General features: G+C 41.9%; 1 protein-coding gene across 3 annotated transcripts in view; it reads left to right on the top strand.

The window, feature by feature from the left end:
• Positions 1 to 16,762, top strand: part of CPL4 (C-terminal domain phosphatase-like 4) — an 83,139-nt gene that overhangs the window by 23,148 nt on the left and 43,229 nt on the right. The gene's annotated exons all lie outside the window — the stretch shown is intronic.

Below are 16,762 nucleotides of genomic sequence, written 5' to 3'. Positions count from 1 at the left end.
TCCAACAATCGGTTGGAGGCTTGGAGAATGTGGGAGATCTGGTGCAGGAACCTTTATTAGATGTATTTATCAGATCATAAACCAATTCTGTTAAGAAAATATGCAGAGATTTCAGGTCTGAGGCCTTTCAGATTTGAAAATGTTTGGTTACTTCAACCAAATTTTGTGGATTGGGTGGAGGAGAAATTGAGAAATTCACAGGTGGAGGGTTCAGCTGGCTCTAGGGTAGTGAAAAAAATTACAGTTGATCAAAGAAGAGCTGAAAGGAAGGAGATTGGAAGAGTTTGGGGATGAAGTAGGTAGAAAAAAGGAGGTGTTGGAGAAGATTGCCAGATTGGAGAGATTAGAGGAAGATGAGAACCTTATAAGAGAAGCTAAGGTGGAGAAAAAGAGGGGCTGGAAAGGGAATTAGGGAGGCTACTTTTGAGGGAGGAAGTGAGGTGGAGACAGAAGTCCAGGGCATTATGATTAAAAAAGGGGCACAAAAACACAGCATTTTTCCATACATTTGAGAATGGAAGAAGAAGAGGAAGAGGTTGAGGAGGTAATGGGGTTGGAATGTGTTTTAAAAGCACAAGGCGCACAAAATTTTCAGAAAATGCAAAAAAAAGAAAAAAGAAAAAAGTATATACAAATTAAAAGAAATCAGAAAAAATAAAAAAAACAATACAATCTAAATTTCTAAGAGTTAAGAGTTAAGATATGAGTATGAAAATGCCATCTAAAGTTCTAATTTCTATTCTAAAGTCAAAACTAAGTCTAAAGTTCTAAACAATTAAATAATTAAAATAACATAGTATCAATTATCAAATTCAAACTATCAATGATTCAAATAATCACATTATCCAAATATAAAAGATGTTAAAGCAATGACACCAATGTGCTTTAGTGTTTATAAATTACAAAGAGTTTAAATATCATGAATAAGATAAGATACAAAAATACAAACATAAAAGAAGTTAAAAAGACACTTACCTCTCTAATGGTCCGTTTGGTTGCTGAGAAAGGATGTGATGAGAATGGATGGTATGAGAAGATAAAATTTATTTTCTCATTCCTGTCATCCTGTGTTTGGTTGTTGAGACTGGTTATCCTACCAAATATGCTTCCCAGTGTTTGGTTGCTGAGAAAAATTACAGAAATTACAGATTTGTTGAAAACCGATTCAACAAATGGGATCAATAAATTTGCATAGGGGTTTATCAGATCTAAAAAAATAAGAAGCAAGATGGAAGGAATACCTGATAGTGCTTTGAAGAGTCTAAAAAACAAAAAACACCACTGTAATTTAGTAGATCTAGCACAAGGGGTTGCAGATCTGAAAAACATGATCGTTCCCATTCTGACGTACACCGTATACACACAATCATCAGACGATTGGGCAATAATGGCGAAGGAGAGGAAAAGAAGAGAGGAGGAATAATGGACGATGAGTGTTGCCTCCGGTGGTCATGCCTTCTATTTTTCTCTTATCTGCATCTACTACGACGAGATCTGAGAGTCAGATCTGAAAAATACAAACATGTTAGTGATATGACCCAGAAATTTGACACGCAGTTCACAGACTCACAGCAGAATCCAAACCACTAGTACATCAACAGGGAACTGATATTCATTCAGAAGAAAAGAAGATCACTTACAGTAGGTCGGTTCTTCGAGAGACCGCCGGCTCTCCCAAGCACACTCAGAATTCTGTACTCAACAAAAGTCTGTCTCCTCCATCCCCCGAAGCCCCTTCTTATACACATCTTACAGCATAATTGCCTTCCATAATAAATGCCCATCTGGCCAACTTATAAATGCCCCACACTCTTCTTATTCCCAACTGACAAGCTATAAATGCTACTCTTCTTATTCCCAACTAACAAGCTATAAATGCTACAAAACTCTCCTTATTCCCTCCAGCCATAAGTTCCCCTATGTTCAATTATTTCCCCCCTTAACCGAAAGCTGACCTTTCCCCTTCCTGGCATGCGTAAAATTAATTGGGGGCCTATCATTACCCGCCGCCCAAAGTCTAACCTTGTCCTCAAGGTTGAAATGAGGAAATTGGGCGCGAAGTAAGTCAAAAGGCTCCCATGAATCTTCAAAATCAGGCAAGTCTTGCCAATGGATAAACACTTCCGAGCCAGTAACTCCAGGCATAGTGGATGGACGCACCCCTCGAACGGCCGCAGATTCCACCAGCATTTCCATATCAACTGACAAAGTGGAAGGAATCACAGGAGAAGAGACATGATTGCCAATTGCCTTCTTGGGTTGCGAGACATGAATAACAGGATGAATCCTTGCCTCTGGAGGAAGTTGAAGTTTATAAGCGACAACGCCAATTCTTTCCACAATAGCAAATGGTCCATAAAATCGAGGGGCAAGCTTTTCATTGGCTCGGCGAGCTAGAGACTGCTGGCGATAAGGTTGCACTCGCACATATACCGAATCGCCAACCTCAAAATTAACATCACGGCGGCTCACATCAGCTGAGTCTTTCATCTTTTGTTGTGCACGGTGTAGATGAGCACACAACTCCCTAAGTATAGCATCTCGTTGAAGGAGAACAACTTCAACATCAGCATTAGCCGTAGAGCCAAGCTCATAGCGGATTAATGGAGGAGGATCGTGCCCATAAACCACCTTGAAAGGTGTCATGCCAGCGGCAGTGTGAAAAGAGGTATTATAGCTGTATTCTGCCCATGATATCCAAGAAGACCGGTGGGAGGGGGAATCAGCCGCAAAGCACCTCAAATAAGTCTCCAAACAGCGATTAACCACCTCCGATTGTCCATCTGTCTGAGGATGGTAAGCTGAACTACGATGCAATTCTGAACCCTGCAGGGTAAAAAGCTCGTGCCAGAAGAAGCTCATAAAGACTTTATCATGATCAAATACAATTGAGCGGGGAATGCCATGTAAACGGACTATGTGCTGCAGGAAGGCCTGAGCAACTGTGAGAGCTGAGAAGGGATGACTGAGAGGGATAAAATGGGCATACTTGGAGAGACGATCGACCACCACCATAATTGTGTCAAACCCCTTTGACTTAGGAAGAGCCTCAATAAAGTCCATAGCAATATCCTCCCAGATCTGTTCAGGTACGGGTAAAGGTTGTAAAAGGCCAGCGGGGGACATGGCTTCATATTTACTGCGTTGACACACATCGCAGGCTTGCACAAACTCCTGGATAGAACGCTTGATCCCCCGCCAGTAAAATTCAGCTGCTATTCGCCTGTATGTCCGGCGGATACCCGTGTGACCTCCCACAACTCCCGAATGAAACTCCTTCAGTAAGAGGGGAATAAATGGGGAAGAAGCCGGAAAAACCAATTTACCATGATAACGTAGGTGTTCTCCAACTAAAGAATAGGTGGGATAGGACGCCGGATCATGTTGTATGGCATGCTTGATGGGGGCCAGGAAAGGATCAGCATCGACTTGCTCCTTAAGGTCATCAAAATCAAGGAAAATAGGGACTGTAAGAGAGTTTAAGTGCATTTCAGCAGGAACTCTGGATAGAGCGTCAACCACGGTATTATCGGCACCCGGTTCGTACTGAATCTCAAAGTCATAATTCATAAGCTTAAGGAGCCACTTATGATGCTCACCTTCGACAATCCCTGCTCCAATAGATACTTGAGACTACGCTGGTCGGTCCGAACAATAAAGCGTCTTCCAAGAAGATAGGAGTGCCATTTTTTAATGGCAAGGACAATGGCCATTAATTCCCGCTCATAGACAGATTTTGACTATGCAGACGGGCTAAGGTTGTGGCTATAAAAAGCTATAGGCCGATTATTCTGCATTAATACCTCCCTGAGACCTACACCGGATGCATCCATCTCGGTCAAGAAGGGCTGGGAAAAATCTGGAAGGGCCAACACAGGTACGGTCGTCATTGCCCGTTTCAACTCCTGAAATGCATTCTCAGCCTCCGCATTCCATGAGAAAGCATCCTTTTTAAGCTGCTGCATCAATGGCCATGCTATTTTACTGTAGTCACGCACAAAACAACGATAATATCTTGTAAGTCCCAGAAAACCGCGAAGAGCTTTAAGTGAAGATGGTCGAGGCCAGCCAACCATGGCTTGGATTTTAGAAGGATCGGTAGAAACACCAGCCGCGCTAATAATATGACCCAGGTACTCAATGCTAGGCTGAGCAAAGATACATTTCTTTAAGTTGGCAAAGAGACGGTGGGCCCGCAATACAGAGAAGACCTATCGAGGGTGATCCAAATGGGCAGCTTCGGAAGCACTGCAAACCAGAATATCATAAAAAATACCAGCATAAAGCGATGGAGGAAATCATGGAATACCGTATTCATTAATGACTGGAAGGTCGAGGGCGCATTGGTGAGACCGAAGGGCATGACAAGGAATTCGTAATGGCCCTCGTGGGTGCGAAATGCAGTCTTGGTAATGTCCTCACTGCGGACCCGAATCTGGTGGTAGGCCGATTTAAGATCAATTTTGCTGAAAATAGAAGCACCATGGAGCTCATCGAGAAGTTCTTCGATAACCGGAATGGGGAATTTATCCAGAACCTTAGCACGATTAAGGGCTCTGTAATCCACACAAAAACGCCAACTTTCGTCTTTCTTCTTGACTAAAAGGACCGGGCTCGAGTAGGGGCTAGTACTTGGCTGAATAATACTCGCAGCCAGCATCTCAGAGACAAGGCGTTCAATTTCATCTTTTTGGAATTGAGGATATCTGTAAGGACGAACAAAGATAGGAGAAGTGCCCTCCTACAAGACAATAGCATGTTCCGTAGCCCGTGTAGGGGGTAAGCCCGTAGGCATGTCAAAAACATCTTTGAACTCATCTAGTAAAGCGAAGATTGGCGGGGATGTAGGCAAGACAGAGTTCAACGGAGAATCCACTATCTGCAATTGTTTTAATTCTAACAAAATCCCTCGTCCCTCGTGTTGTAAGTTACGCATCATAGCATGCAAAGATACTTGAGAGGAACAAAGAGAAGGGTCGCCCTGCAACTTTACCCGGACACCTCCCAAATTGAGCTTCATAGACGTGTTGCCCCAATTCATCACTGAGTCCCCGAGGGATGCTAACCAAGGAAAACCAATAATGACATCCGTAGAACCCAACTTTAAGGGAAAGAAATCAGCAATGACATCAAATTCAGGTAAGTTGAGGCAAACTTGACGGCAGACTCCAGAAGTTATCACCTCATCACCATTTCCCATATGAACTCCAAATTCGTGTGTAGGGGTGCGGGGTAATTCAATTCTTCCACTAAAGTTTCGGAGATAAAGTTGTGGGATGCACCCAAGTCTACCAATATGACCACCTCACGTGACAAAATGCGTCCACGCACCTTAAGGGAATTTTTCGCACACAACCCAACAAGAGACGAAACACAAAGTGCAACTGATTCTGGAGTCAGAGCAATTTCAGTGTCCCCGGAAGTGCAGTCCCAATTAGACGCATCAGAAGCAATTTCCTCCACATCATCTTGAACCCATAAAACCTAAGTGATTTCTGAGCACAACGATGTCCCGGGCTGTATTTCTCGTCGCAACGGAAGCATAGACCCTTCGCACGTTTCTACTGCATCTCTTTGTCAGTCATCTTTTTGAAAGTAGGAGGTGGGGCCTTAATAATAGGGGCTGATGAAGGAGGGGTTGCAGCACGTGCAGGTCGGGTGACAGCAGAAGTAGTCACTTGCGAAACCCGTGAGTTAAAGTGGGTTCCAGGGAGGGACGTTGTGGGCCTACGAGGAAATGAACTTGATTGATAAGCCCATAAGGCCTGATTCTTTTCCTCAATTTTCTGGGCTGCAACCATTTTTCTAATCAGCCCTTGAAGCAGCCTTTGTGAATGGGTTGCGCCCAAATATCTAGGCCGAACTCCGACAGATGGAAGCAATGATAGAAGCTGCTCCTGCAAGTTTCCCTCCTGAGTTGATCGGAAACGTTCAAGAAGGAGTTCCTTGAATTCTGCCCAACTACGAAAAGGTCGCCTACCATCGTCCCAATAATACCTAGCCAGTGCATCACCCTCTAAATAGACCACTGCCGCCCGCAGACGTTCCGTCGGAAGCAAGCCATTAATCTCAAAATAGCGTTCTGCGCGAAAAAGCCAGCTGTCTGGATTTTCCCCATAAAAAATGGGCAACTCCAACTTTCGAGAAAGTGGATCAGAAGTATGTTCCGGCACTGACATTGAAGAAGACGTCGGGAAAGCTGCACTCTTCCCTTTGTCAGCCGCACAACTCGATGTGACTAAAGGAGGAGCAATGTCAGTTGAAGACAAAGGAGCTGAATAGGCCTGTTGCTGAAGCAACAAATCAAATCGTCTCACTAGATCTTGAACACCTCCTTCCAGAGATTGTACCGAGTTCTCTAGGGACGAGATCTTCGAAAGTCTAGCAGCTACCTTGTCTGGATCGAGTCGTTGAAACTCATTGCGTAAGCCATCCATCTCCAAACGAAATCCATAATGCAGGGAAGACAGACATTCTTCGAAACCCTCCACTTGCGATGCCACTTTCTTAGCTGTCACCATGGTCGAGGAAAGACGTGCTCTGATACCATTGATATGACCCAGAAATTTGACACATAGTTCACAGACTCACAACAGAATCCAAATCACTAGTACATCAACAGGGAACTGATATTCATTCAGAAGGAAAGAAGATCACTTATAGTAGGTCGGTTCTTCAAGAGACCGCCGGCTCTCCCAAGCACTCTCAGAATTCTATACTCAACAAAAGTCTGTCTCCTCCATCCCCCAAAGCCCCTTCTTATACACATCTTACAGCATAACTGCCTTCCATAATAAATGCCCAGCTAGCCAACTTATAAATTCCCCACACTCTTCTTATTCCCAACTGGCAAGCTATAAATGCTACTCTTCTTATTCCCAACTGACAAGCTATAATTGCCACAAAACTCTCCTTATTCCCTCCAGCCATAAGTTCCCCCATGTTCAATTATTTCCCCCCTTGGCCGAAAGCTGACCTTTCCCCTTCCTGGCATACGTAAAATTAATTGGGGGCCTATCAGTTAGATCTACATCGCTAAATTCATCTGATGGAAAAAAAATGGTGGCATAAAATGGTATTACCTTCGCCAGTGATGAAGAATGTGATGGTCGGAGCTGTAACCATTGAAGGTGTGAAGCTTGAATGGGGAAGAACGAAAATGAGTCCAAAATGAGAAAAAAATACAATAAAATGGCGTAAAGAGAAGAGAAAGGAGAAGAAAAAAGTATTCAAATGACCTACCTTTGCCGGGAAATGATGACAAAGATGGAGTTGTGACCGTTGGGGTGTCTGAAGCTTGGTTGAGAAGGTGAGGAACTACCGCCGTCGATAAAATTTTCCCACTTGGTTCTCACTGTTTTCGTTTCTCAGTGGGGTCGCACCTATTTGGTGAGACCCCGCATCCCTATTTTTGTGAACCCATTTCTCATCCCGTCGCGGCAACCAAACGGACTGTAAGTTTCCAATATCCATGCTTCCTTGGCTCACACATATGAGTTATGTCATATAATAAAAATTAATCATTTACAATGAACAAGCAAATGAGGATTGACAAAGTATTTAATATGTATCATAAATAATGAACAAAAATACAAATATAAAAGAAGTTATTAAAAGAAAACATACCTCTCCAAGTCCAAGTCTCCACTCTCCATGGTGTTAAACAATTAAGCCTCAATAGTCAATACCACATACCACAATCACTAAATCACTACATCTAATATCTAATAAATGGTAATTAGTAAATTCACACGAGTGAGAGTGACACAAATTCACATTCACATCATTGATGATTGATCAAGATTCAAGATCAATAGTCAATATTAACAAAAAACAAGTATGGCATCAAAAAAAAAAAAACAAGTCAGTCTTAAACAAAAAAATGAAAAAAGAGTAGATCTTTGTAGAGAACACCGATGTGGGCCCCACAGCTACGGTCCCACTGTGTTCGTAGGGTAGAAGATGTTCTAGTCTGCCTAGGGTTAGCTATTGGTCATTTAGTTGTTTTAGTTGTTATTTATTTCAGTCTTATTTTTTGCTCTATTTGTTATGTAAAGACTAAGGGCAGATCTGTCCTTTCCATGTAATGAGCATAACCTATAAATATTAATTAAAGTGGCGGCGGCAGGATATTAAGCTTCTACTCCTCCTTTCAACCCTTGTGTTCTACTGCTTCTCCTCCCTCTTCCTCTTCTTTCCTCTTACCTTCTTATCTTCGATCCTGAAATCCATTAGGGTTCAAGACTGATAACAGTCCTGAACTTCTACTTGGTATCAGAGCTAGGGCTTCTCATGTGAGTCTAGTCCAGCCGACCACATGAGAACCATCTAAGGCTAGAAGTTGAGAAAGCAGAGTTCGTTGACTGGTTCTTGGAGATCTCCAGAGGATTAGCAGCTGTTTGAAGAAGTGCCACAGTTGCAGCGAGTTGGTGATCAGGAAGAATCAGAGAAAGCTAGGGTTCGGGTAACCTTGGTAGGCATCGAACTGCATCCTATTGTAAGTCTTTTATTTTTTGAGAGAAGTAACATCAGAGAAGATAGGTTGGACCTATCCAGCAAGGGTGGCCGAACCACTCTAGGGTTTTATCTCTCTATTCTCTAGGGTTTTGTCTTATCCCTGCGACAAACCCTAGTATTAGGCCGAACCTTGTGATCTTATCCCTGTGGCAAACCCTAATAGTTCTCCTCAACATTGATCAGTTTTAGGGTTTCATATTAACCCTAATACAAACCTTATCCGTACGGTACTGTCTGGAGTGTACGGCTCTTAGGACTGATTGAAACCTCAAATTGGATTCAGCATATCAGATTGCTCTTCAAACTGCTTTTCAGTTTTCTTTTGGGGTTTCAAACACTTCTAAAGGGGTGAATACAGTTCGGACTGTTGCTGTTGTGTGTGGTTATTGATTTCAGATCAGTCTTATACATGTTTCATGCACATCTACCGTGAGTACAGATTGGTTCTATACTGATTTTGTGATTGTGGTTGGGAGTCCTAGTGCTGGTTTTGACTGTAGTAACCATAATTTTGAGACTTCTGGTTCTTGACCGAAATGGAGTTTAAGAATCAAGCAGAAGGTAGTTTTGGGAACAGCAGTTATGGTGGTGGTTCTGAGACAGGTTTTCAGATTACAACCGTAAAGTTTGATGGATCAAACTATTTGGAATGGGCCCAATCAGCCATGATGGCTATTGGGGAAGGGGCAAAGTAGGGTATCTCTTGGGAGATGTGGTAGAACCTTCCAAGGGAGACCCTATGTATACCAAGTGGGTCCAAGAAAACTACTTGGCTATGACATGGCTCTGTAATTCTATGCAGCCCCATATAAGCCGAAATTACTTATGGGCAAAGACAGCCAAGGAGATATGGAATGTGATGAAAGAGACTTACTCCCAACCCCTTAATGTTGCCAGAGCATATGAGTTGAAATGTGAGGTGAATTCCCTTAAACAAGGAGAGAAACCGGTGTCGGTCTACTTCTCTACCTTGAAGTCCCTGTGGCATGGGATTGATCACTTAGAGACTCTTGAGTGGGAGAGTGCCAAAGATGCTTAGATACATAGAAAGCACATCGAGACAAACAGAGTGTTTGAGTTCCTGGCAGGACTGAATTCAGAATATGATATTGTGAGGCAGCAGATTTTGACCAGAGATAGTGTGACCCTCTCTCAGGCATACTCCTTGGTGCACAGTGAAGAGACTAGGAGGAAAGTCATGATGCAACCTCAGCCGCTTACACCTGCCTTGGTAGCTGTCAAACCCAAAACAGAGGGTGATTCAGAGAGGGACAGAAAGAAGGAAGATAAAAGGGATGTAGTGTGTGAGCATTGCAAGAAACCTAAACACACAAAAGAAACATGTTGAAAGCTGCATCTACATTTGGTCCCGGCAAAGTTGAGAAATAAAAGGGGTAATGCTCATGTGGCTATGACTACTGATTCAGCATTTTCATCTGGCACGAGAGGCACACCATTAGAGACCTTAGCTGCAGTTCAGGCTGCTCTAATACAATTGGAGAAGGAAGTTGGCAGTTCAGCTCAGTTATCGCAGTCATCATCAGCTCCGACCACATCGGCCTTTGCACACTCAGGTACTCGAGCCTTAGCCTACCATGCCTCCGCTCCGGGTACTACTGAACCGTGTTGGGTAATAGATTCAGGTGCATCCGACCATATGACTAGCTTGCCCTCTTTGTTTACTACTTATCACTTATCTTCTGGTAGGGATAAAGTATCTATAGCTGATGGCTCTCTTGTCCCTATTTCTGGCAAGGGTGACATCAAACTGTCGGATACTATATCCCTGTCCTCTGTCTTGCATGTTCCTAAACTGATACTAACCTCCTTTCCATTAGTAGTATTACCAAACATTTGAACTGCTCAGTAACTTTCTTTCCTGACCGATGTGTTTTTCAGGACCTGGAGATGAAAAAGGTGATTAGGACTGGTTGTGAGACGAATGGGATCTATCTGCTCGGGGAGAGTTCTCGTCGGGAAGAGTCAGTGGATAAGAAGTTACTTGTTTCTCAGGTTGTGAGTCCGGTTATGCTTTGGCATAACCGATTGGGTCATTTATCTTTTCGGTCCTTGAAGAGTCTGTTTCCTACTTTGTTTGAGTGTGTTGAGTCATCTCAGTTGAAGTGTGAAAGTTGTGAGTTTGCTAAACATTGTAGAAACACTTATTCATTGAGTAATAAAAGGAGTAATAGTTCCTTTGATATTGTGCATATTGATGTTTGGGGGCCATATCACATTCCTTTTATGGGTGGGTACAGGTATTTTTTGTTATTTGTTGATGACCACACCCGGTTTTCTTGGGTTTATCTTATGCGATCACGAGATGAAGTGCCTGCCTTGACCCAAAACTTCCACCAAATGATCTTAACCCAGTTTGATGCTAGGATAAAAGTGCTTAGATCTGATAATGCAAAGGAATACTTTGCTAAGCCATTGGCATTGTACCTCCTTAATCATGGGGTTATCCACCAGAGCACTTGCCCTCATACACCTCAGTAGAATGGGGTTGCCGAGAGGAAGAATAGGCACATCTTGGAGGTGGCTAGAAGTATTATGTTTACCTCCAATGTCCCTATTCGCTTATGGGGTGATGCTATCCTTACGGCAGTATATCTTATTAATCGGATTCCTTTTCGGGTTCTTGATATGAAACCTCATTTTTCCCTTCTATACCCCAATGAGGAGTTGTTCACTATTCCCCTCAAGACATTTGGTTGTACCTGTTTTGTTCAGCTTCTCGGTCCCTATCACTTCAAGTTTGAACCCAAGGCCTCCAAATGCATATTTCTTGGTTATGCACAAACTCAAAAGGGTTATTGTTGTTATGATCCTGTCTCAGGGAAAAAGTTTGTATCCATGGATGTCACTTTCTTTGAGGAGACACCTACTATTCTCGGGTCTCTCCTCAGGGGGAGAGTAGTGAGCGTGGAGATTTGGGTCCTTTTCTTTAGGGGGAGTGTAGTGAGGACAGGGTTAATACCTTTGGGGCTGTTCCCTTACCTATTCCAGTTGGTGATGAGGGCTGTAGTAGCGAGGGTGGTCAAAGGGATCGGGAGTTGAGAGTCTATCACAGGCGATGTAGGCAGGTTGATCCCGGTCATCAGTAGTCCCAGCCAGCTCCAATCTTTTCTGCGGCTCCAAGTCCAGATATTACAGTCCCAGGGCCCACAGAGACTCCTTCCATTGTTGCTACCTCACCCTCTACAGATGACCTTGACCTTCCCATTGCACCACATCTACAACCCACTGCATCTCCCAGTTTTTGTCCTATGATCGCCTATCTCCCTCCTACAAGTCCTATCTCACCTCCGTTGTTGATGTCCCTATTCCGAGAACAGTGCAAGAAGCCCTATCAGTCCCGGAGTGGAGAGGTGCAATGCAAGTTGAAATGGATGCCCTGTTGAAAAATAATACCTGGGAGCTAGTTGACTTGCCCAAAGGAAAGAAACCAGTTGGATGCAGGTTGGTATTTACTGTGAAGCACAATGCGGATGGTTCCATTGAGAGGTACAAAGCTTGGCTAGTTGCAAAAGGGTTCACTCAGACTTATGGTATATATTACTTGGAGACATTTGCCCCGGTAGCCAAGATGACCACCATTCGGGTTTTATTGTCTCTTGCAGCAAGCTACACTTGGCCTTTGTGCCAAATGGATGTTAAGAATGCCTTCCTGAATGGGGACTTGCAGGAAGAGGTTTACATGCAGTTGCCTCTTGGATTCTATGATACAGAGGCAGGTAAGAAGGTCTGCCGGCTCAATAAGGCATTGTATGGTTTGAAGCAGTCACCTAGAGCTTGGTTCGACAGATTCAGACTAGCCCTTGGGAAGTTCGGTTATGTACAAGCCCAGTCAGATCATACACTGTTCATCAAGAGGGTGGAGTCGTCACTGACACTACTTGCAGTTTATGTTGATGATATTGTGGTGATAGGAAATGACAACCATGAGATTGAGTCCCTCAAACAGCTCCTTCATCAAGAGTTTGAGGTGAAAGATCTGGGTACACTACGGTATTTTTTGGGTATTGAGGTTGTTAGATCTAAACAGGGGATCTTTGTCTCTCAGAGGAAATATGTTTTAGATGTCTTGGCTGAAACGGGAAAGCTAGGTGTCAAACCTGTAGATACACCCATTGAACAGAACCATAGGATTAGTGCAGAGAGTGGGGAGCTGCTTGAAGACAAGGTTATGTTCCAGTGGTTAGTGGGAAAGCTCCTATATCTATGCCTTACCCGACCAGACATCAGTCATGTCGTTAGTGTTATCAGTCAGTACATGCATTCTCCTAGAACCACGCACCTTCTAGCAGCAGAAAGAATACTAGCATACTTGAAGAGATGCTCGAGTAGAGGTATACTGTTCAAGAACAATGACAACATGAAGGTGGAAGTCTATACGGATGCCGATTGGGCTGGGAGTGTTGATGACAGAAGGTCTACCTCTAGATATTGTGCTCTTGTGGGAGGTAACCTGGTTTCTTGGAGGAGTAAGAAACAGAGTGTTGTCTCCCGATCCAGTGCTGAAGCTGAGTACAAGTCAATGGCTAATGGAGTGGCTGAAATTCTTTGGCTGAGATCACTATTTGAGGAGTTGGGTATTGAGTATGAGAAGCCCCTGATGCTGTATTGTGATAATCAAGCGGCTATTAATATAGCACACAACCCAGTGCAGCATGACAGGACTGAACATATTGAAGTTGATCGACACTTTGTACGAGAGAGGGTCTCATCACAAGAAGTGTGTCTCCCATACATCACCTCCAATATGCAACTGGCAGATATCCTCACCAAAGCTGTACCACGGAAGAAGCTAGAGGCAGATCTATCCAAGTTGGGAATGATAAACATTTATTCCCAACTTGAGGGGGATTGTAGAGAACACTGATGTGGGCCCCACAGCTACGGTCCCACTGTGTTCGTAGGGAAGAAGATGTTCTAGTCTGCCTAGGGTTAGTTATTGGTCATTTAGTTGTTTCAGTTGTTATTTATTTCAGTCTTATTTTTTGCTCTATTTGTTATGTAAAGACTAAGGGCAGATCTGTCCTTTCCATGTAATGAGCATAACCTATAAATATTTATTAAAGTGGCGGCGGCAGGATATTAAGCTTCTGCTCCTCCTTTCAACCCTTGTGTTCTACTGCTTCTCCTCCCTCTTCCTCTTCTTTCCTCTTACCTTTCTTCTTATCTTCGATCCTGAAATCCATTAGGGTTCAAGACTGATAACAGTCCTGAACTTCTACTATCTTCATTCTTCAAGCCTTTAAAACAAGGCTGGCTAAATAAATTACTCTCCAAGTGTCACCCATTCACTCTTCATTTCCATAATCTTCTTCCTCATCTTCTTCATTTGGAAGTTCAACTTCATCATCCTCGTCATCATCAGCATTATAGTCTCCCAAGGCCTCTTCCGGTTCTTCTTCCTCAAACTCTTCATCTTCCAAACGAAGTCAAGAACTTGAACCTCCTCTAGACCTTCTTGCATTGGCTGATGTTGCTGCTCTTGCATGAGAAGTTGAAGCTACACCTGAAACTCTATTTCTTGTGCTCCTTATTGTCTCTTTGACTCCCGAATCAAGAGCCACATCTTCCCATGTTAAAGAATTATCGCCAAATTCCAAATCATTTTTAGCTCCACCATCTTCATGTGCCATCTCTCCTAATAACCATTTGTTACTTTCATCTATATCTTTCAAAGATATAGGGTTAGTGACACTACGTGAATCAAAGTTCTCTTTAAGCAACTGGTTAAACTTAATGAAGACTAAGTCATTCAAGCACTTTTGCGTATGGATCTGCATAAATTCATAAAATATAAGATTGATTAATAAAATTAGAAGTTTAAAACTAAAAGTATCAACATATAATGAATTATAAAATATAAAAATATAATGTTAAAATCTTAAGTATAGTTTTAATTATATGCTCAAATATGCTCCCAATTTCTCTCACATCCAGATGCACTACATGTTCTAACTTTCAAGAACTTTAATTGCAATCTTTTGTAAATTTGGAACTGAAACACCATATGAAACCCGCCAATCAGCTGTAAAAAATTAAATAATAACAAACTATTAATTAAAATTTTATTTAATAAATAAAAAATACTAAACAATTAAATAAACAAATTATTAAGTCAATGTTACTTACCCGATGCTTTTACCTTTCTCTGCCAAATAGCCATATCAAGACCAAAAACACCCTTTGCATTTTTATATTTGCTTATCTCATTAGTGATTGCATTGATCTTGTTTTTGTCATTCTCAAATAATTCAATTACTTTATAGAGCCCAGTGATGATTTCTTCATCTGAATCAATCCTTTCAGCATCATCATAGTAAAACTCTGGGTTTAAATAGAAGCTTGCTGCTGCAATGGTTGGTGGAGTTGACACTCCCACCTCTTATCAATGATTTCAAAAATGTTTTTATATTTTTCCTCATTTCCACTAAATGCACTTCAATGGCTTCCTTTGCCTTATCCACGGCTTCATAAATGTAGCCCATTGAAGGCTTATTCCCACGGTCCACCAATCTCAAGACCCACACAAGTGGACTACACACCTTAAGTGTGAAGATGATGTTGTTCCAAAAAGTGGGCATCATCACCGTCTCCCCTATCTTTTCCCCTTTATTTCTTTCACCCACTTTCTTTCATTCCAATCCTTTGAATTAAAAAGATCTCTTAAGTTCTTCTTCTGTTTATAAATGCTCTGCAGTGTGAGAAAGGAAGTGGCAAAGTGGGTCTTTGCTGGCTGAAGTAATTCTCTCTGGTTTGTGTACTTCCTCATTAAATTTAACAAGCCCGGATGATTATAAATATATCCTATAGTGCAATAGCCCTTTCAATTGTTTTCCTTACAACTGGCATCTTCCCAATATCTTCTAAAATCAAATCCAAACAGTGGGAAACACATGGGGTTCAAGTTAAATGAGGATGTTTTTCCATAAAAATTTCCCTAAAAGGCAATAGCACAATAAAATAATCAAACATGTGAAGATTGAAAAGTTAAAGACTACAGAAAATAATAACAAATAACAATAAAGAAATTATAAAAGTAAAAAAAAATACCAGCTAAAACATAGTTTGGAGCATTATCTGTGATCACTTGAACATTCTTTGCCCCTATTTTCTCCACCATCTTGGCAAGTAATAAAAACAACCTTTCAACTGTTTTCACTTCATTTGAAGCATCAATACTTTCTATAAACATGGTCCCAGAACAACTATGGACCAAAAAATTTATGAGGGTCCCATCTTTTCTGTCCGTCCACCCATCAGACATTAAAGAACAGCACCACTTTTTGTCACGCCTCCTTGTGGTGTTGTAGTAATGTCTGTGTGTTCCACTTCTTTTTTCAAAAGAGGAACTCGCATCTCATAATAACTTGGGACTTTGTATCCCGACCTATATTGTCCAATTGCCTCCATCATTGCCTCAAAACTTTTTAAGTGAATGGTATTCAAAGGAATACCTGCTTGATAGAACCATCTAGCAATGCGTATAGAAACTTGTTCTCTTGCTTTTTTGTTATATGCATCGGTAATGGTTGTTTGCTTCAATCTTTTCTACTCCATTCTCATTCTACAACTTGTTTTGGGCTAGGTGTAGAAATAAATCTATCCATGGGGCCCCTTTGTCGTTTTATGGGTGGTGGCCTACTGGGTTTAGAACACGATTCCTTAAACCCCGACCCCAAAGTCCTAGTATTTGAATCAGCACTTACACTACCACTATGCTTCACACCAGATTTCCCTTGGCCACTAACTCCAAGTATGTGAACTTCATCTCCCAAATCATCTTCGTCTTCAATCATGTTCTCGAAGTCATCAAAATCTACAATGTGACCACTCTCTTCTTCTCCACTCATGCTTATTTCATATATTTTTTTTGTTCATATAAGCTAAGATCTCTTCCCTAACATTTTTAGGACATTTAGTACAAGCTTTTGTGTTTCTCCTACACCAACAATGTGTTCCTTGGCTCTATAAATTCCTCCATTAGTAACTTTTCCACAGAAATTACATATCACTGCATTGGTGTTCTTGGGATCTTGCAAGTGACAATATTTCCAAACTGGATCCCTTCTATTTCCTTGAGTTCCTTGGCTTTCTTCCTGACTAGCACCCATATCAGCCATTTTCTTGTTAAAATATTCATGGAAGCAGTGAATCACCTTAACCTTGAATCCATGAAAAAAATTTAAATTAACATAACTATTAAGTTACAAGTATAATTATATTGAAA

The sequence above is a fragment of the Nelumbo lutea genome, chromosome 2 (genome assembly GCF_056320005.1).
Source record: "Nelumbo lutea isolate HS-2025 chromosome 2, American lotus-T2T, whole genome shotgun sequence".
Taxonomy (NCBI): domain Eukaryota; kingdom Viridiplantae; phylum Streptophyta; class Magnoliopsida; order Proteales; family Nelumbonaceae; genus Nelumbo; species Nelumbo lutea.
The sequence above is the reverse complement of the archived record's forward strand: the minus strand, read 5'-3'. Positions and strand labels throughout refer to the sequence as shown.